This window comes from Leuresthes tenuis, unplaced genomic scaffold (assembly GCF_036924035.1).
Source record: "Leuresthes tenuis unplaced genomic scaffold, fLeuTen1.0.hap1 SCAF_18, whole genome shotgun sequence".
NCBI lineage: Eukaryota > Metazoa > Chordata > Actinopteri > Atheriniformes > Atherinopsidae > Leuresthes > Leuresthes tenuis.
In genome coordinates, this window is record NW_027325372.1 from 29,969,262 (window position 1) to 29,991,637 (window position 22,376).

The following is a 22,376-nucleotide window of genomic DNA, read 5'->3' on the forward strand; positions in this document are numbered from 1 at the left end:
CATGTAAGAATGCCGGACCATTCATCATCAAAAGCGGGAGAAGAGGTGTTCCGCTGTAAGATGGTGCGAATGTCCGACCATAGTTGGTAAAAAGCGGGTAAGAAAAGGTTCGAATGCCCGAATATATACCATCAAAAGCGGAAGCGGAGGTGTTCGGCTGCAAGAAGGTGTGAACGTCCGACCAAAGTTTGTAAAAAGCAGTTAAGAAAAGGTTCGAATATCCAACCAAACATAATCAAAAGTGGGAGCAGAGCTGTTCGACTGCAAGTAGGTGTGAATGTCCACCCATAATTCCTGAAAAATGGGTAAGAAAAGGTGCGAATGCCAAACCATACATCATCAAAAGAAGAAGTGGATGTGTTCTGCTACAAGAAGGTTTGAATGTCCGACCATAGTTTGTAAAAAGTGGGTAAGAAAAAGTTTGAATGCCCGAACATACACCATCAAAAGAGGGAGCGGAGGTGTTCCGCTGTAAGACGGTGTGAATGTCCGACCATAATTGGTAAAAAGCGGGTAAGAAAAGGTTAAAATACCCGACTGTACACAATCAATAGCGGGACCGGAGTTGTTAGGCTACAAGAAGGTGTGAAAGTCCGACCATGGTTTGTAAAACGCGGGTAAGACAAGGTGCGAATGCCCGACAATGTATGTTCAAAAGAGGGAGCGAAGGTGTTCAGCTGCAAGGTCTGAATTTCCAACCATAATTTGTAAACACCGTTGAAGAAAAGCCTCGAAAGCCCGACTATACACCATCAAAAGCGGGAGCAGAGATGTTCAGCTGCAAGACGGTCTGAATGTCCACCAATAATTACTGAAAAATGGGTAAGAAAAGGTGTGAATGCCCAACTATACATCATCAAAAGCAGAAGTGGATGTTTTCGGCCACAAGAAGGTTTGAATGTCCGACCATAGTTTGTAAAAGGCGGGTAAGAAAAGGTTCCAATGCCCGAACATACACAATCAAAAGAGGGAGCGGAGGTGTTTCGCTGCAAGAAGGTGTGAATGTCCGAGCATAGTTTGTAAAAAGTGGGTAAGAAAAGGTTAAAATACCCGACTGTACACAATCAATAGCGGGAGTGGAGTTGTTTGGCTACTAAAAGGTGTGAAAGTCCGACCATACACCATCCAAAGCAGGACTGGATGTGTTCGGCTACAAGAAGGTTTGAATGTCCGAACATAGTTTGTAAAAAGCGGGTAAGAAAAGGTTCGAATGCCCAAACATACACCATCAAAAGAGGGAGCGGAGGTGTTCCGCCACAAGAAGGTGTGAATGTCCGACCGTAGTTGGTAAAAAGTGGGTAAGAAAAGGTTAAAATACCCGACTGTACACAATCAATAGCGGGAGCGAATGTGTTCGGCTACAAGAAGGTGTGAAAGTCCGACCATGTTTTGTAAATAGCGGGTAAGAAAAGGTGCGAATGCCCGATAATGTATGATCAAAAGAGGGAGCGGAGGTTTTCGGCTAAAAGAAGGTTTGAATGTCCAACCATAATTTGTAAAAACCGGGGAAGAAAAGGCTCGAAAGCCCGACTATACACCATCAAAAGCGGGAGCAGAGGGGTTCAGCTGCAAGAAGGTCTGAATGTCCATCAATAATATCTAGAAAAAATGAAAGAAAATTTTCGAATATCAAACCGCACATGATCATAAGTGGGAGTGGAGGTGTTTAGCTGCAAGAAGGTGTGAATGTCCACGCATAATTCCTCAAAAATGTGTAAAAAAAAAAGGTGCGAATGCCCAACCATACATCATCAAAAGCAGCACTGGATGTGTTCGGCTACAAGAAGGTTTGAATGTCCGAGCATAGTTTGTAAAAAGCGGGTAAGAAAAGGTTCGAATGCCCGAACATACACCATCAAAAGAGGGAGCGGATGTGTTCCGCCATAAGAAGGTGTGAATGTCCGACCGTAGTTGGTAAAAACCGGGTAAGAAAAGGTTAAAATGGCCGACTGTACACAATCAATAGCGGGAAGGGATGTGTTCGGCTAAAATAAGGTGTGAAAGTCCGACCAAGTTTTGTAAAAAGCGGTGAAGAAAAGGTGCGAATGCCCGACAATGTATGATCAAAAGAGGGAGCGGAGGTTTTCGGCTGCAAGAAGGTCTGAATGTCCAACCATAATTTTTAAAAACCCGGGAAGAAAAGGCTCGGAAGCCCGACTATACACCATCAAAAGCGGGAGCAGAGGTGTTCAGCTGCAAGAAGGTCTCAATGTCCATCAATAATTGCTAAAAAACATGAAAGAAAATTTTCGAATATCAAACCGCACATGATCATATGCGGGAGAGGAGGTGTTCAGCTGCAAGAAGGTGTGAATGTCCACCCATAATTCCTGAAAAATGGGTAAAAAAAGGTGCGAGTGTGATAAAACATCAAAAGCAGGTGTGAATGTCAGATCATAATTTGCAAAAACCTAATGAGAAATGGTGAGAATGCCCGACTATACACCATCAAATGCGGGAGCGGAGGTGTTCGGCTGTGAGTAGGTGTGAATGTCCGACCATACTTGCTGAAAAATATGACAAAGCAGTTTTCACTTGGTTCTAGTGAAGGAATTCATTTTATATCAAAATCCGAAATTGTGTAGAACTCGTGGAAATAAGTTTATTCTCGGATTCCTAAAGGTTTAGTGTTGTTCTTTGGTATACTGCAAAGTAATACTTTCTATTTTGTTGAAACCGATTCAGACATGGATAAATATCAAGGACAAAGCAGTTTTAACTTGGTTTGAGTGAAGGAATTAATTTTATATCAAATTCCGAAATTGTGTAGAACTCGTCAATCGACGCTTATTCTCGGATTCCTGAAAAGGTTTAGAGTTGTTCTTTCCTATCCTGCAAAGTACAACGTTCTTTTTTTGTTTAAAGCTATTTAGACATGGATAAATATGAAGGACAAAGCAGTTCCTTCTGTGGGTACAGTAGCTCCCGGAATATGGTGACTGCAGGCCCTGAGCCTGGTGGACATAAGGCCCTCTTGCCCTGTGTTGGGTCCCAGGTTGCGGGGATGCCTATTGCAGCCAGTCTCTGGCTGCCCTCTCCGGGGTGGGAGGGACCAGGCGGATGAATTGATTATTCTGCTAGTTTATATATTTTAAACATAAACAATAAACATTTATAAAACTTCCCTTGGCAAGGCAAATCTGTTTGGCATAAAAGGTATTCAGACTACAATTCTGCTGCCATAATGCACAACTCTGGATTTTGATATAAAATGAATTCCTTCACTCAAACCAAGTTAAAACTGCTTTGTCCTTGATATTTATCCATGTCTGAATAGGTTTCAACAAAAAAGAACGTTGTACTTTGCAGGATAGGAAAGAACAACTCTAAACCTTTTCAGGAATCCGAGAATAAGCTTCTTTTCACGAGTTCTACACAATTCCGGATTTTGATATAAAATGAATTCCTTCACTCAATCCAAGTTAAAACTGCTTTGTCCTTGATATTTATCCATATCTGAATAGGTTTCAACAAAAAAGAAAGTATTACTTTGCAGTATACCAAAGAACAACACTAAACCTTTAGTAATCCGAGAATAAGCTTATTTTCACCAGTTCTACACAATTTCGGATTTTGATATAAAATGAATTCCTTCACTCAAACCAAGTTAAAACTGCTTTGTCCTTCATATTTATCCATGTCTGAATCGGTTTCAACAAAATAGAATGTATTACTTTGCAGTATACCAAAGAACAACACTAAACCTTTAAGAATCCGAGAATAAGCTTCTTGTCACCAGTTCTACACAATTTCGGATTTTGATATAAAATTAATTCCTTCACTCAAACCAAGTTAAAACAGCTTTGTCCTTCATATTTATCCATGTCTAAAAAGCTTTAAACAAAAAAGAACGTAGTAATTTGCAGGATAGGAAAGAACAACACTAATTTTTTTCAGGAATCCGAGAATAAGCTTCTTTTCACGAGTTCTACACAATTCCGGATTTTGATATAAAATGAATTCCTTCACTCAAACCAAGTTAAAACTGCTTTGTCCTTAATATTTATCCATGTCTGAATAGGTTTCAACAAAAAAAGAAAGTATTACTTTGCAGTATACCAAAGAACAACACTAAACCTTTAGGAATCCGAGAATAAGCTTCTTTTCACCAGTTCTACACAATTTCGGATTTTGATATAAAATGAATTCCTTCACTCAAACCAAGTTAAAACTGCTTTGTCCTTCATATTTATCCATGTCTGAATCGGTTTCAACGAAATAGAAAGTATTACTTTGCAGTATACCAAAGAACAACACTAAACCTTTAGTAATCCGAGAATAAACTTATTTCCACGAGTTCTACACAATTTCGGACTTTGATATAAAATGAATTCCTTCACTCAAACCAAGTGAAAACTGCTTTGTCATATTTTTCAGCAAGTATGGTCGGACATTCACACCTACTCACACAGCCGAACACCTCCGCTCCCGCATTTGATGGTGTATAGTCGGGCATTCTCACCATTTCTCATCAGGTTTTTGCAAATTATGATCTGACATTCAAACCTGCTTTTGATGTTGTATGGTTGGGCATTCGCACCTTTTTTTACCCATTTTTCAGGAATTATGGGTGGACATTCACACCATCTTGCAGCTGAACACCTCCTCTCCCGCTTTTGATGGTGTATAGTTGGGCTTTCGAGTCTTTTCTTCCCCGGTTTTTACAAATTATGGTTGGACATTCAGACCTTCTTGCAGCCGAAAACCTCCGCTCCCTCTTTTGATCATACATTGTCGGGCATTCGCACCTTTTCTTACCCGCTATTTATAAAACATGGTCGGACTTTCACACCTTCTTGTAGCCGAACACATTCACTCCCGCTATTGATTGTGTACAGTTGGGTATTTTAACCTTTTCTTCCCCACTTTTTACCAACTACGGTCGGACATTCACACCTTCTTATGGCGGAACACCTCCGCTCCCTCTTTTGATGGTGTATGTTCGGGCATTCGAACTTTTTCTTACCCACTTTTTACAAACTATGGTCGGACATTCAAACCTTCTTGTGGCCGAACACATCCACTTCTGCTTTTGATGATGTATAGTTGGGCATTCACACCTTTTCTTACCTATTTTTCAGTAATTATGAGTGGACATTCACACCTACTTGCAGTCGAACAGCTCTGCTCAAACTTTTGATTATGTTTGGTTGGATATTCGAACCTTTTCTTAACTGCTTTTTACAAACTTTGGTCGGACGTTCACACCTTCTTGCAGCCGAACACCTCCGCTTCCGCTTTTGATGGTATATAATCGGGCATTCGAACCTTTTCTTACCCGCTTTTTACAAACTATGGTCGGACATTCAAACCTTCCTGTAGCCGAAAACCTCCACTCCCTCTTTTGATCATACTTTGTCGGGCATTCGCACCTTTTCTTACCCGCTTTTTACAAACTATGCTCGGACATTCAAACCTTCTTGTAGCCGAACACATCCACTCCTGCTTTTGATGATGTATGGTATGGCATTCGAACCTACTTGTTGCCCGCTTTTCATTAATTATGGGTGGACATTCACACCTTGTCGCAGCCAAACACCTCCGCTCCCTGTTTTGATCATGTATGGTTGGACATTCGCACCTTTTCTCACCCGCTTTTTGCAAACTATGGTCGGCCATTCACAGCTTCCTCTCCACCACACTTGAATGGTGGGATATTCACACCCACTTGCATCCGAAGACCTCCGCCCCCACTTTTGTTGATATTTATATTCGCACCTTACCCGCTTTTGGCAAACTTTGGCCTTCTTGCAGCCAAAAACCTCTGATCTCACTTTTGATGATGTAAGGTTGGGCATTCAGACCTTGCTTCACCTGCTTTTCACCAAATATAGTCGGACATTCACACCTTCTTGCAGCCGAACACTTCCGCTCCACCTTTTAGTTTTCTATGGGGCATTCCCACCTTTTTTTTCACCGCATTTTATAAAAACACCACAGGAACACCGTATTGAGGCTTTGTTCTGACCGCTCATTCGGTGTCGCGTTTCTTTCAAGCAATTCTCCTGGTTAGCCCGCACTCGGCTCGCTCCCAGAGCCGTGTTAAAGTCTACTTCGCATTCACTCTCTTTTCTCAGCAGACTGAAAGAAACTTCCATCCTGCACCGCTGTTTGCTTTTTCACAAGAGCAGAGGAGAGTGCACCGTTCCCAGCGGCACTGCAGTACCGGGTCGATGCTTGGAGTGAACGGAGCAAGCTCCTTTTTCAACTCCTATTGATAAAAATCCATTTAATATGTAGTCCTTGCATAGACATATCACATATTAAACTGATAAGTACAGATGGATTATGTGCAATTATTAAAGAGAGTGGAGGACGATCTCTCTCGTTGGAAGTCCTTACCTATATCACTTATGGGGAGAGTTACAACCATTAAAATGATGATACTACCAAAAGTTAACTATTTGTTCTCAATGATCCCCATAAAACCATCTGCTACTTGGTTTAAGTCACTAGATTCATGCATCTCCAAATTTCTGTGGAAAAACAAACCACCACGTATTAGTTTAAAAATGCTACAGAAAACCAAGGAAAGGGGTGGATTAGATTTACCTCATTTTCAGCACTATTCCTTAGCCAATAGGTTACAGTATATATCAAAATGGTTTAAACCTTGTTGTTGTCACAGTTCCCAGAGACGTTGTAATCGTTGAGGATTCTATATTCACCCCCTCATTAGAGGCACGTGTTGCAGATTGATGACACTGAATCTTCTTCTCTGTTCATTGCTGGCATCATTCCCAGCATCGTAAGTGTTCGTGGCCTTGTTAGCCTCTTCTTCTGGATCTTGATATCGAGCATCCTTTTGTATTTCTGGTTTGTAAGTCCTCTCTCTTCGTTCACCGGAGTCTTCGTCTCTTTGTCCTTGAGTTTGGTGATTTTTTCTTCTTTTGATGCCTTGACACAGTGTGACAGGTGATACCACGTGGGAGATCCTTTAACTTGGACTGCTGTCCCTGTGCTGCGAAATGGCTGTGCTGCTCAAATGGTCTCTCCTTCATCATATACACAGTTATTTATACATCACCTTCCACCATGAAGCGTTGTCCCTTTTTGTTTCTCTCTTTGTTCTTAAAATGCTGTTATGCATGTCTAAACCAATCCATTAAACTAGATCATTTTGGCAGTAAAGCGATCTACAATGTGCTTGGTCGCAAAGCTGCTGATCTGTGGTAAACAGCTCTTCAGAAAGGCATTCTTCAATTGATTTCACTAATTTTATGTAATAATTTTGTGATTTCCTACAAAACTACACTTCTTCTCCCATCTGTCTGAGTATTTAATATTGTCTGGGTCCCGTTAAAACATGTATTTTTCCCATCTAATTCCTTGTTTGCTTTAAAACAAGTATTCCCCATTTTCTATCCCTTCAGTAGCCAACCAGTTTGTATGGAGTACACTGGAGCAACTTGACTGATCAGTAAAACACTGCTTTTGTTGTCACCGCAAGGCTTCCCCCGTCGGTTGTTTCACTGAGACACTACTGAGTAACTACAACTCAACACAGTTTATACACATAACATTCATATACATACTAACAAACAAACAAACAATAATTTATCGCAATTTTCTCATCTCTGTTTGAACGTACACCCAGGTAAATATTCCTGTAGTCTTCTCATACCGACTATGGACCCATTCATTGTTTAACTTCACTGTTTTGCAAATCCTAATTGAATATTACACATTGACATTGAACTTTACTGGATAAGCAGGTCTTCATTGCATTCAGCAGCCTATATGTGAGCATTTATGTGTAAGCTGTTCTTCTTTGCATTTATCAGCAGCAAGCAATTCTTCACTGCTCATGCATATGTAAATAGTAAAACAATTCCAATGTGTTAGCGAAACCTTCTATATCACAGTGGTTTCTAAGGTCTATTTTAAGTTCTTTGCCATCAGTGAGATGACATTGTTTACAAAGTGTGTCAAATTATCACTGAAGATCTTTTCAGGAATTTCAAATCTAGAAATGAGTTATTTTACGCGTGATTTTGCTACTGAGAGTGCATCTGCTTGTGCACATGGAAATATTTCAGACCATTTGGTAAAAACCTCTGTTGTCACTGAGCAGAATCGTTTCCCTTAACATTAATTTAGTTCAATGAAATCTACAAAATAATGAAATAATGAAATCCAAACAAATATGTTGAAAAAGATACACCGGCTTAGGGAATTATCTTCGTTTTGGTCTTAGATTGCCCTGTGGAATGTATTTTGCACATATTTGACCTGCTAGACAAAACTTTATTCATTTATTTATTCTAAAAAATTTTTTTTAATAATTAGTAAAACCATATGCTGTAAAAACCTGGTTCATTATTGCTTCCATCCCTCCTGTTGAGACATGACATGGTCCGTGGCTCAATACTGCAGCATATTTAAACAAATTCTTTGGCAGTATGGTTTTCCGTCCGGTCATTCATACGAGTCTATTGTAGATGGCAATTGAATAACATCTAATAATGCTAAAATATTTGTAGTTTATACATTTAGCTGTGGATGTCAACATACCTGTTTTTCCAATGCTGTGTTAACACATGTACAGTTGAGAAGGCATACTGACTGTCAGTGTAAACGTTAACAACCTTTTTGTTATTTAATTTACAAGCTTCAGTTAAAGCTACCAATTCGACTGCTTGAACAGAGTAATTTTTTGGTAGTGGTTGTTTTAAGAAAACTTCAGTTTCTGTTACTACTGCAAATCCTGTAGCATTTGTGCCATCAGGGTTTTTTTCCTTGATCTGTTGAATAAATATAGTTATTTCTGCATTTTCATAACGTATATCAGTTAAGTCTGGCCTGGGTAAAACACTGATGGTTATTTCTGACATGCAATCATGAGGCTTTCCATCAGTGGGGTATGTAGCAGTGTGGATGGATTAAGTGTAGCACATCTCTCGACAACAAGGTGTGGCTGTGAAAGAAGAACTGTTATGTAGGAGAGATGTCTGGTAAAGATATTTTGTTAAGTAACCATATCACAGCCACTGCATGAGGTACCTTAAGTTTTAATGGGTGAAATAACACCATTATTGTTGATGCCTGCACTGCCAATGGCTTCTGGCCATTGATTCAAAAGTACGATCTCGTCTCTTTTTCCCCCTTTCAGTGGACACTGGCCCCTAATTACCGCAATTCAGCAGGGGGTCTTTCATTAGGAGTACTGGACTCCCCCGTGCACGGTTTCAGCTCCGACCCTGGACAGCGGAAAAAACGTTGAGATCTGGTTTGAGGACCCAATTGTTGAGAAAAGTCTCTCAATGAGACTCAGAGTTGCTGGAGTCAGTTAATGCAAAGGTTTAATCTTGCAGCAAGTTCAAGAATGTGTGTGTGTATGGGTGTATGTGTGCGAACGTGTGTGAGTTTGTGTGTGTGAGAGTTTAAAGAACCTGTTATCCACAGGCAGGTCTTAACTAGTATGGCACGGGTCCAGCCTGTCTCATCTTTTTTGGAAGGTCCAGCGCTCGGCCGTAACCCTTCTGTCTGTTTGGACTCTGACATACATTCGGTTAATCATAGAAAAACGAGAACAAAACTTTTTAGCCCCTTAAATTCATAAAACAGACATGGTGCAGTTATTTCCATTCTAGAAAATAAGAGTAATCACCACCATTCCTATAAATTCTGGATATTCTAACAATCTGAATCTTTTTTAAATGTTCGATGAAGCCCTTTGCTGTTCTGTTTAGAGACTCAGCTGATCATAAACCAAGTTTTGCTCTTGAACCAAGCTTCTAAACTCTTCACCTTTTTCATTTCTCAGTTAGTATTCACTTTAAAACTGATTAAAAGAAAAATGAAATGAATGCCTATCAACAAATGTGGGATCTAAACTCTAGTGCTTCCTCTAAAATAATTTCCTTTCTCAATTCAGAAATGTGTGTGTGTAAGTCACAACACCCGTGACACCAAAACGGCTTTCTTTTCTCTCTTTTCTCTACACTCTGCACTGTGAGCACACACAACAAATCAGAAAGGCTTTTTTCTCTCTTTTCTACATTATGGACTGTGGGGACACAAAACCGCTCTCTCTTTTTTTTTTTTTGATTGTGTGCCAGGGCGTTGTCTCACGTATTAGATTATGCTTAAGATACGAATGGGTTTATCAGTCACATCAGAATCCATACATACTGATCCTCCCGTAATAAAATGGTCGGATCTTATCAAACACACTTTGTTTCTTGTGACAAGTCAGCGAAACAGCGCATACACGTCAAGACACTGAATCAAGTTTGCCACAAGAACTCATAAGTTTGGCAGTATTGCTCTGCCGTCAGCAATCATACACCCATTTTATTTTCATGAGACATGTGCAGGCACCTGTTCATCTACTGTTCTATCACTATGAATTAGTTTATCTATTATCAATAAGGATACTTCTACAACTACTATCAAAGTATGTCCGGACTTCTTATGTTGTCAGTTGCTATATATGAATAAGTGGGTTGCTACTGAAAAGCATTAAGCATGTCACACAGCCCAAACATAACATTTCAGGACACACCACACAGTTAACAACCACAGTGAAGCATGTCAAAGCCCAAACATGTAACATTCAACAGGACACTTACACAACACATTCAAATCAAACAGTCAGACAACATACAAGAACCTATACCCCAGCCGGCATTGCTCCCTGCCTATTTTCCTACAACTCACTATGTGTGCGCACACCTTTATTCACAAACTCTTCAACTTATACTCTTTTACCGAAGCTGCTACAGCTCGATTGGCCAAATACCCTTAGATTCTATTTCGGTGAATTTGACATCTGCCTTGCATGTAACAGATTAGCGGTTTAGCAGTTTTAATTTAGTTTGAGTGAAGGAATTCATTTTATAGCAAAATCCGAAATCGTGAAGAACTCATGGAAGTAAGCTTATTCTCGGATTCCTGAATCTTTAGATTTGCTCTTTCTTTTACTGCAAAGTACACCGTTGAGCAGCACTAATGAGTTGTTTCTATTTTTGTCAGGCTTTACCTTTGCGGATGAAGCCCTTTCTGTCTGTGCAAAAGAAATCTTGTTACTGTGCAGAGTGACTTCTCTGAGTAGAGTCGCCTTACTTGTTGCGACTGTGCCGATGTTCGAAGCTGGAGTGCAAAGTTGTTGCTTGAATGGTGCTCGCTGGAGCGTGCGGTAGTGTAAAGTTCTACCATTTAAAAGGGCTGAAGAGTGCTCAGTGCAGCGGGTGGGCGGAGGTGCGGAATGCGAAGTAGACTTTAACACGGCTCTGGGAGCGAGCCGAGTGCGGGCTAACCAGGAGAATTGCTTGAAAGAAACGCGACACCGAATGAGCGGTCAGAACAAAGCCTCAATACGGTGTTCCTGTGGTGTTTTTATAAAATGCGGTGAAAAAAAAGGTGTGAATGCCCCATAGAAATCTAAAAGTTGGATCGGAAGTGTTCGGCTGCAAGAAGGTGTGAATGTCCGACTATATTTGGTGAAAAGCAGCTGAAGCAAGGTCTGAATGCCCAACCTTACATCATCAAAAGCGAGATCAGAGGTTTTTGGCTGCAAGAAGGCCATAGTTTGCCAAAAGCGGGTAAGGTGCGAATGACCGACTAAATATCAACAAAAGTGGGGGCGGAGGTCTTCGGATGCAAGTGGGTGTGAATATCCCACCATACAAGTATGGTGGAGAGGAAGCTGTGAATGGCCGACCATAGTTTGCAAAAAGCGGGTGAGAAAAGGTGCGAATGTCCAACCATACATGATCAAAACAGGGAGCGGAGGTGTTTGGCTGCGACAAGGTGTGAATGTCCGCCCATAATTAATGAAAAGCGGGCAACAAGTAGGTTCGAATGCCCAAACATACATCATCAAAAGCAGGAGTGGATGTGTTCGGCTACAAGAAGGTTTGAATGTCCGAGCATAGTTTGTAAAAAGCGGGTAAGAAAAGGTTCGAATGCCCGAACATACACCATCAAAAGAGGGAGCGGAGGTGTTCCGCTGTAAGACGGTGTGAATGTCCGACCATAGTTGGTAAAAGTGGGTATGAAAAGGTTCGAATGCCCAAATTCGGCTGAAAAATCTGTGTTCGGCTGCAAAAAGGTGTGAATGTTTGACTAAAGTTTGTAAAAAGCGGGTAAGACAAGGTGCGAATGCCTGACAATGTATGATCAAAAGCGGGAGCGGAGGTGTTCAGCTGCAAGAAGGTCTAAATGTCCATCATTAATTGCTAGAAAACATGAAAGAAAATTTTCGAAAATCAATCCGCACATGATCATAAGTGGGAGAGGAGGTGTTCAGCTGCAAGAAGGTGTGAATGTCCTACCATAATTGCTGAAAAATGTGTTAGAAACGGTAAGAATGCCGGACCATACATCATCAAAAGCTAGAGAGGTGGTGTTCGGCTGCAAGTAGGTGTGAATGTCTGACTAAAGTTCAAATATATTAACAAAAGCGGGAGGAGAGGTCTTCGGATGAGTGGTTGACAATTTCCAACCATAATCTATAAAATGCGGTGAAAAAAAAGGTGTGATAGAAACCTAAAAGGTGGAGCGGAAGTGTTCGGCTGCAAGAAGGTGTGAATGTCCGTCTATAGTTGGTGAAAAGCAGGAAAAGCAAGGTCTTAATGCCCAATCTTACATCATCAAAAGCGAGATCAGAGGTGTTTGGCTGCAAGAAAACGGGTAAGGTGTGAATGACCGACTATATATCAACAAAAGTGGGGGCGGAGGTCTTCGGATGCAAGTGGGTGTGAATATCCCACCATACAAGTATGGTGGAGAGGAAGCTGTGAATGGCCGACCATAGTTTGCAAAAAGCGGGTGAGAAAAGGTGCGAATGTCCAAATTTACATGATCAAAACAGGGAGCGGAGGTGTTTGGCTGCGACAAGGTGTGAATATCCACCCGTATTTAATGAAAAGCGGGCAACAAGTAGGTTCGAATGCCCAACCATACATCAACAAAAGCAGGAGTGGATGTGTTTGGCTACAAGAAGGTTTGAATGTCCGAGCATAGTTTGTAAAAAGCGGGTAAGAAAATGTGCGAATGCCCGACAATGTATGATCAAAAGAGGGAGTGGAGGTTTTCGGCTACAAGAAGGTTTGAATGTCCGACCATAGTTTGTAAAAAAGCGGGTAAGAAAAGGTGCGAATGCCCGAACATACACCATCAAAAGAGGGAGCGGAGGTGTTCCGCTGTAAGATGGTGCGAATGTCCGACCATAGTTGGTAAAAAGCGGGTAAGAAAAGGTTCGAATGCCCGAATATATACCATCAAAAGCGGAAGCGGAGGTGTTCGGCTGCAAGAAGGTGTGAACGTCTCACCAAAGTTTGTAAAAAGCAGTTAAGAAAAGGTTCGAATATCCAACCAAACATAATCAAAAGTGGGAGCAGAGCTGTTCGACTGCAAGTAGGTGTGAATGTCCACCCATAATTCCTGAAAAATGGGTAAGAAAAGGTGCGAATGCCCAACCATACATCATCAAAAGAAGAAATGGATGTGTTCTGCTACAAGAAGGTTTGAATGTCCGACCATAGTTTGTAAAAGGCGGGTAAGAAAAGGTTCGAATGCCCGAACATACACAATCAAAAGAGGGAGCGGAGGTGTTTCGCTGCAAGAAGGTGTGAATGTCCGAGCATAGTTTGTAAAAAGTGGGTAAGAAAAGGTTCGAATGCAAGAACATACACAATCAAAAGAGGGAGCGGAGGTGTTTCGCTGAAAGAAGGTGTGAATGTCCGAGCATAGTTTTTAAAAAGCGGGTAAGAAAAGGTGCGAATGCCCGAACATACACCATCAAAAGAGGGAGCGGAGGTGTTCCGCTGTAAGATGGTGCGAATGTCCGACCATAGTTGGTAAAAAGCGGGTAAGAAAAGGTTCGAATGCCCGAATATATACCATCAAAAGCGGAAGCGGAGGTGTTTGGCTGCAAGAAGGTGTCAACGTCCGACCAAAGTTTGTAAAAAGCAGGTAAGAAAAGCTGCGAATGCCCGAACATACACCATCAAAAGAGGGAGCGGAGGTGTTCCGCTGTAAGATGGTTCGAATGTCCGACCATAGTTGGTAAAAAGCGGGTAAGAAAAGGTTCGAATGCCCGAATATATACCATCAAAAGCGGAAGTGGAGTTGTTCGGCTGCAAGAAGGTATGAACGTCCGACCAAAGTTTGTAAAAAGCGGTTAAGAAAAGGTTCGAATATCCAACCAAACATAATCAAAAGTGGGAGCAGAGCTGTTCGACTGCAAGTAGGTGTGAATGTCCACCCATAATTCCAGAACAATGGGTAAGAAAAGGTGCGAATGCCCAACCATACATCATCAAAAGAAGAAGTGGATGTGTTCTGCTACAAGAAGGTTTGAATGTCCGACCATAATTGGTAAAAAGCGGGTAAGAAAAGTTTAAAACACCCGACTGTACACAATCAATAGTGGGAGCGGAGTTGTTCGGCTACAAGAAGGTGTGAAAGTCCGACCATGGTTTGTAAAACGCGGGTAAGATAAGGTGCGAATGCCCGACAATGTATGATCAAAAGAGGGAGCGGAGGTGCTCGGCTGCAAGGTCTGAATTTCCAACCATAATTTGTAAACACCGTTGAAGAAAAGCATCGAAAGCCCGACTATACACCATCAAAAGCGGGAGCAGAGGTGTTCAGCTGCAAGAAGGTCTGAATGTCCACCAATAATTACTGAAAAATGGGTAAGAAAAGGTTTGAATGCCCAACTATACATCATCAAAAGCAGGAGTGGATGTGTTCGGCCACAAGGTTTGAATGTCCGACCATAGTTTGTAAAAGGCGGGTAAGAAAAGGTTTGAATGCCCGAACATACACAATCAAAAGAGGGAGCGGAGGTGTTTCGCTGCAAGAAGGTGTGAATGTCCGAGCATAGTTTGTAAAAAGTGGGTAAGAAAAGGTTCAAATGCCAGAACATACACAATCAAAAGAGGGAGCGGAGGTGTTCCGCTGTAAGAAGGTGTGAATGTCCGACCATAGTTGGTAAAAAGCGGGTAAGAAAAGGTTACAATACCCGACTCTACACAATCAATAGCGGGAGCGGAGTTGTTCGGCTAAAAGAAGGTGTGAAAGTCCGACCATGGTTTGTAAAAAGCGGGTAAGAAAAGGTTCGAATGCCAAAATATACACCATCAAAAGCGGAAGCCGAGGTGTTCGGCTGCAAGTAGGTGTGAATGTCAGATCATAATTAAGAATTCCGGACCATTCATCATCAAAAGCGGGAGAAGAGGTGTTCCGCTGTAAGATGGTGCGAATGTCCGACCATAGTTGGTAAATAGCGGGTAAGAAAAGGTTCGAATGCCCGAATATATACCATCAAAAGTGGAAGCGGAGGTGTTCGGCTGCAAGAAGGTGTCAACGTCCGACCAAAGTTTGTAAAAAGCAGGTAAGAAAAGGTGCGAATGCCCGAACATACACCATCAAAAGAGGGAGCGGAGGTGTTCCGCTGAAAGATGGTGCGAATGTCCGACCATAGTTGGTAAAAAGCGGGTAAGAAAAGGTTCGAATGCCCGAATATATACCATCAAAAGCGGAAGCGGAGTTGTTCGGCTGCAAGAAGGTGTGAACGTTCGACCAAAGTTTGTAAAAAGCGGTTAAGAAAAGGTTCGAATATCAAACCAAACATAATCAAAAGTGGGAGCAGAGCTGTTCGACTGCAAGTAGGTGTGAATGTCCACCCATAATTCCAGAAAAATGGGTAAGAAAAGGTGCAAAAGCCCAACCATACATCATCAAAAGAAGAAGTGGATGTGTTCTGCTACAAGAAGGTTTGAATGTCCGACCATAGTTTGTAAAAAGTGGGTAAGAAAAAGTTCGAATGCCCAAACATACACCATCAAAAGAGGGAGTGGAGGTGTTCCGCTGTAAGACGGTGTGAATGTCCGACCATAATTGTTAAAAAGCGGGTAAGAAAAGGTTAAAATACCCGACTGTACACAATCAATAGCCGGAGCGGAGTTGTTCGGCTACAAGAAGGTGTGAAAGTCCGACCATGGTTTGTAAAAGGCGGGTAAGAAAAGGTTCGAATGCCCGACAATGTATGATCAAAAGAGGGAGCGGAGGTGTTCGGCTGCAAGGTCTGAATTTCCAACCATAATTTGTAAACACCGTTGAAGAAAAGCCTCGAAAGCCCGGCTATACGCCATCAAAAGCTGGAGCAGAGGTGTTCAGCTGCAAGAAGGTCTGAATGGCCACCAATAATTACTGAAAAATAGGTAAGAAAAGGTATGAATGCCCAACTATACATCATCAAAAGCAGAAGTGAATGTGTTTGGCCACAAGAAGGTTTGAATGTCCGACCATAGTTTGTAAAAGGTGGGTAAGAAAAGGTTCGAATGCCTGAACATACACAATCAAAAGAGGGAGCGGAGGTGTTTCGCTGCAAGAAGGTGTGAATGTCCGAGCATAGTTTGTAAAAAATGGGTAAGAAAAGGTTCGAATGCCAGAACATACACCATCAAAAGAGGGAGCGGAGGTGTTCCGCTGTAAGAAGGTGTGAATGTCCGACCATAGTTGGTAAAAAGCGGGTAAGAAAAGGTTAAAATACCCGACTTTACACAATCAAAAGCGGAAGCCGAGGTGTTCGGCTGCAAGTAGGTGTGAATGTCAGATCATAATTTGCAAAAAGCTGATGAGAAAGGTGTGAATGACCGACAATAATTGCTGAAAAATGGGTAAAAAAAAAAGGTGCGAATGCCCAACCATACATCATCAAAAGAAGGACTGGATGTGTTCGGCTACAAGAAGGTTTGAATGTCCGAGCATAGTTTGTAAAAAGCGGGTAAGAAAAGGTTTGAATGCCCGAACATACACCATCAAAAGAGGGAGCGGAGGTGTTCCGCCATAAGAAGGTGTGAATGTCCGACCGTAGTTGGTAAAAAGCGGGTAAGAAAAGGTTAAAATGGCCGACTGTACACAATCAATAGCGGGAAGGGATGTGTTCGGCTACAAGAAGGTGTGAAAGTCCGACCATGTTTTGTAAAAAGCGGTCAAGAAAATGTGCGAATGCCCGACAATGTATGATCAAAAGAGGGAGCGGAGGTTTTCGGCTGCAAGAAGGTCTGAATGTCTACTAAACTTTGTAAAAACCGGGGAAGAAAAGGCATGTCTAAATGTCTAAATAGCTTTAAACAAAAAAAGAACGTTGTACTTTGCAGGATAGGAAAGAACAACTCTAAACCCTATCAGGAATCCGAGAATAAGCGTCGATTGACGAGTTCTACACAATTTCGGATTTTGATATAAAATGAATTCCTTCACTCAAACCAAGTTAAAACAGCTTTGTCCTTCATATTTATCCATGTCTGAATAGGTTTCAACAAAAAAGAAAGTATTACTTTGCAGTATACCAAAGAACAACACTAAACCTTTAGTAATCCGAGAATAAGCTTCTTTTCACCAGTTCTACACAATTTCGGATTTTGATATAAAATGAATTCCTTCACTCAAACCAAGTTAAAACTGCTTTGTCCTTAATATTTTTCCATGTCTGAATAGGTTTCAACAAAAAAGAAAGTATTACTTTGCAGTATACCAAAGAACAACACTAAACCTTTAGTAATCCGAGAATAAGCTTCTTTTCACCAGTTCTACACAATTTCGGATTTTGATATAAAATGAATTCCTTCACTCAAACCAAGTTAAAACTGCTTTGTCCTTCATATTTATCCATGTCTGAATCGGTTTCAACAAAAAAGAAAGTATTACTTTGCAGTATACCAAAGAACAACACTAAACCTTTAGTAATCCGAGAATAAGCTTCTTTTCACCAGTTCTACACAATTTCGGATTTTGATATAAAATGAATTCCTTCACTCAAACCAAGTTAAAACTGCTTTGTCCTTAATATTTTTCCATGTCTGAATAGGTTTCAACAAAAAAGAAAGTATTACTTTGCAGTATACCAAAGAACAACACTAAACCTTTAGTAATCCGAGAATAAGCTTCTTTTCACCAGTTCTACACAATTTCGGATTTTGATATAAAATGAATTCCTTCACTCAAACCAAGTTAAAACTGCTTTGTCCTTCATATTTATCCATGTCTGAATCGGTTTCAACAAAAAAGAAAGTATTACTTTGCAGTATACCAAAGAACAACACTAAACCTTTAGGAATCCGAGAATAAACTTATTTCCACGAGTTCTACACAATTTTGGATTTTGATATAAAATGAATTCCTTCACTCAAACCAAGTGAAAACTGCTTTTTCATATTTTTCAGCAAGTATGGTCGGACATTCACACCTACTCACAGCCGAACACCTCCGCTCCCGCATTTGATGGTGTATAGTCGGGCATTCTCACCATTTCTCATCAGGTTTTTACAAATTATGATCTGACATTCACACCTGCTTTTGATGATGTATGGTTGGGCATTCGCACCTTTTTTTACCCATTTTTCAGGAATTATGGGTGGACATTCACACCTTCTTGCAGCTGAACACCTCCTCTCCCGCATATGATCATGTGCGGTTTGATATTCGAAAATTTTCTTTCATGTTTTCTAGCAATTATTGATGGACATTGAGACCTTCTTGCAGCTGAACCCCTCTGCTCCCTCTTTTGATCATACATTGTCGGGCATTCGCACCTTTTCTTAATCACTTTTTACAAAACATGGTCGGACTTTCACACCTTCTTGTAGCCGAACACATCCCTTCCCGCTATTGATTGTGTACAGTTGGGTATTTTAACCTTTTCTTACCCGCTTTTTACCAACTACGGTCGGACATTCACACCTTCTTATGGCGGAACACCTCCGCTCCCTCTTTTGATGGTGTATGTTCGGGCATTCAAACCTTTTCTTACCCGCTTTTTACAAACTGTGCTCGGACATTCAAACCTTCTTGTAGCCGAACACATCCAGTCCTGCTTTTGATGATGTATGGTTGGGCATTCGCACCTTTTTTTTTACCCATTTTTGAGGAATTATGGGTGGACATTCACACCTTCTTGCAGCTGAACACCTCCGCTCCCACTTATGATCATGTGCGGTTTGATATTCGAAAATTTTCTTTCATGTTTTCTAGCAATTATTGATGGACATTCAGACCTTCTTGCAGCTGAACCCCTCTGCTCCCGCTTTTGATGGTGTATAGTCGGGCCTTTGAGCCTTTTCTTCCCCGGTTTTTAAAAATTATGGTTGGACATTCAGACCTTCTTTTAGCCGAAAACCTCCGCTCCCACTTTTTATCATACATTGTCGGGCATTCGCACCTTTTCTTACCCGCTATTTACAAAACATGGTCGGACTTTCACACCTTCTTGTAGCCGAACACATTCTCTCCCGCTATTGATTGTGTACAGTCGGGTATTTTAACCTTTTCTTACCCACTTTTTACCAACTACAGTCGGACATTCACACCTTCTTATGGCGGAACACCTCCGCTCCCTCTTTTGATGGTGTATTTTCGGGCATTTGAACCTTTTCTTACCCACTTTTTACAAACTATGCTCGGACATTCAAAACTTCTTGTAGCCGAACACATCCAGTCCTGCTTTTGATGATGTATATTTGGGCATTCGCACCTTTTTTTTTACCCATTTTTGAGGAATTATGGGTGGACATTCACACCTTCTTGCAGCTGAAAACCTCCTCTCCCACTTATGATCATGTGCGGTTGGATATTCGAAATTTTTTTTTCATGTTTTCTAGCAATTATTGATGGACATTCAGACCTTCTTGCAGCTGAACACCTCCGCTCCCGCTTTTGATGGTGTATAGTCGGGCTTCCGAGCCTTTTCTTCCCCGGTTTTTACAAATTATGGTTGGACATTTAGACCTTCTTGCCGCCGAAAACCTCCGCTCCCTCTTTTGATGGTGTATAGTCGGGCTTCCGAGCCTTTTCTGCCCCGGTTTTTACAAATTATGGTTGGACATTTAGACCTTCTTGCAGCCGAAAACCTCCGCTCCCTCTTTTGATCATACATTGTGCATTCGCACCTTTTCTTACCCGCTTTTTACAAACCATGGTTGGCCTTTCACACCTTTTAGTAGCCTAACAACTCCGCTCCCGCTATTGATTGTGTAGAGTCGGGTATTTTAACCTTTTCTTACCCGCTTTTTACCAATTATGGTCGGACATTCACACCTTCTTGCAGCCGAACACCTCTTCTCCCGCTTTTGATGATGAATGGTCCGGCATTCTTACCTTTTCTAACACATTTTTCAGCAATTATTGTCGGTCATTCACACCTTTCTCATCAGCTTTTTGCAAATTATGATCTGACATTCACACCTACTTGCAGCCGAACACCTCGGCTTACGCTTTTGATGGTGTATATTTTTGCATTCGAACCTTTTCTTACTCGCTTTTTACAAACCATGGTCGGACATTCACACCTTCTTACAGCGGAACACCTCCGCTCCCTCTTTTGATGGTGTATGTTCTGGCATTCGAACCTTTTCTTACCCACTTTTTACAAACTATGCTTGGACATTCACACCTTCTTGCAGCGAAACACCTCCGCTCCCTCTTTTGATTGTGTATGTTCGGGCATTCAAACCTTTTCTTACCCGCCTTTTACAAACTATGGTCGGACATTCAAACCTTCTTGTGGCCGAACACATCCACTTCTGCTTTTGATGATGTATAGTTGGGCATTCACACCTTTTCTTACCCATTTTTCAGTAATTATTGGTGGACATTCAGACCTTCTTGCAGCTGAACACCTCTACTCCCGCTTTTGATGGTGTATAGTCGGGCTTTCGAGGCTTTTCTTCAACTGTGTTTACAAATTATGGTTGGAAATTCAGACCTTGCAGCCGACCACCTCCACTCCCTCTTTTGATCATACATTGTCGGGCATTCGCACCTTGTCTTACCCGCGTTTTACAAACCATGGTCGGACATTCACAGCTTCCTCTCCACCATACTTGCATGGTGGGATATTCACACCCACTTGCATCCGAAGACCTCCGCCCCCACTTTTGTTGATATTTAGTCGGTCATTCACACCTTACCCGTTTTATTGCAGCCAAACACCTCTGATCTCGCTTTTGATGATGTAAGATTGGGCATTCAGACCTTGCTTTTCCTACTTTTCACCAACTATAGACGGACATTCACACCTTCTTGCAGCCGAACACTTCCGCTCCACCTTTTAGGTTTCTATCACACCTTTTTTTTCACCGCATTTTATAGATTATGGTTGGAAATTGTCAACCACTCATCCGAAGACCTCTCCTCCCGCTTTTGTTAATATATTTGAACTTTAGTCAGACATTCACACCTACTTCCAGCCGAATACCACCTCTCTAGCTTTTGATGATGTATGGTCCGGCATTCTTACCGTTTCTAACACATTTTTCAGCAATTATGGTAGGACATTCACACCTTCTTGCAGCTGAACACCTCCTCTCCCACTTATGATCATGTGCGGATTGATTATCGAAAATTTTCTTTCATGTTTTCTAGCAATTAATGATGGACATTTAGACCTTCTTGCAGCTGAACATCTCCGCTCCCGCTTTTGATCATACATTGTCAGGCATTCGCACCTTGTCTTACCCGCTTTTTACAAACTTTAGTCAAACATTCACACCTTTTTGCAGCCGAACACAGCCGAATTTGGGCATTCGAACCTTTTCATACCCACTTTTTACCAACTATGGTCGGACATTCACACCGTCTTACAGCGGAACACCTCCGCTACCTCTTTTGATGGTGTATGTTCGGGCATTCGAACCTTTTCTTACCCGCTTTTTACAAACTATGCTCGGACATTCAAACCTTCTTGTAGCCGAACACATCCACTCCTGCTTTTGATGATGTATGGTTGGGCATTCGAACCTACGTGTGGCCCGCTTTTCATTAATTATGGGTGGACATCCACACCTTGTCGCAGCCAAACACCTCCGCTCCCTGTTTTGATCATGTATGGTTGGACATTCGAACCTTTTCTCACCCGCTTTTTGCAAACCATGGTCGGCCATTCACAGCTTCCTCTCCACCATACTTGTATGGTGGGATATTCACACCCACTTGCATCCGAAGACCTCCGCCCCCACTTTTGTTGATATTTAGTCGGTCATTCGCACCTTACCCGCTTTTGGCAAACTATGGCCTTCTTGCAGTCAAAAACCTCTGATCTCGCTTTTGATGATGTAAGGTTGGGCATTCAGACCTTGCTTCACCTGCTTTTCACCAAATATAGTCGGACATTCACACCTTCTTGCAGCCGAACACTTCCGCTCCACCTTTTAGTTTTCTATGGGGCATTCCCACCTTTTTTTTCACCGCATTTTATAAAAACACCACAGGAACACCGTATTGAGGCTTTGTTCTGAACGCTCATTCGGTGTCGCGTTTCTTTCAAGCAATTCTCCTGGTTAGCCCGCACTCGGCTCGCTCCCAGAGCCGTGTTAAAGTCTGCTTCGCATTCACTCTCTTTTCTCAGCAGATTAAAAGAAAGT

The 22,376-nt window shown here is 41.7% G+C and overlaps 1 pseudogene; it reads right to left on the reverse strand.

The window, feature by feature from the left end:
* Nucleotides 1–6,132: 6,132 nt before the first annotated feature.
* On the reverse strand, nt 6,133–6,309 carry LOC140276218 (U2 spliceosomal RNA; annotated as a pseudogene).
* Between the last annotated feature and the right edge of the window lie 16,067 nt (nt 6,310–22,376).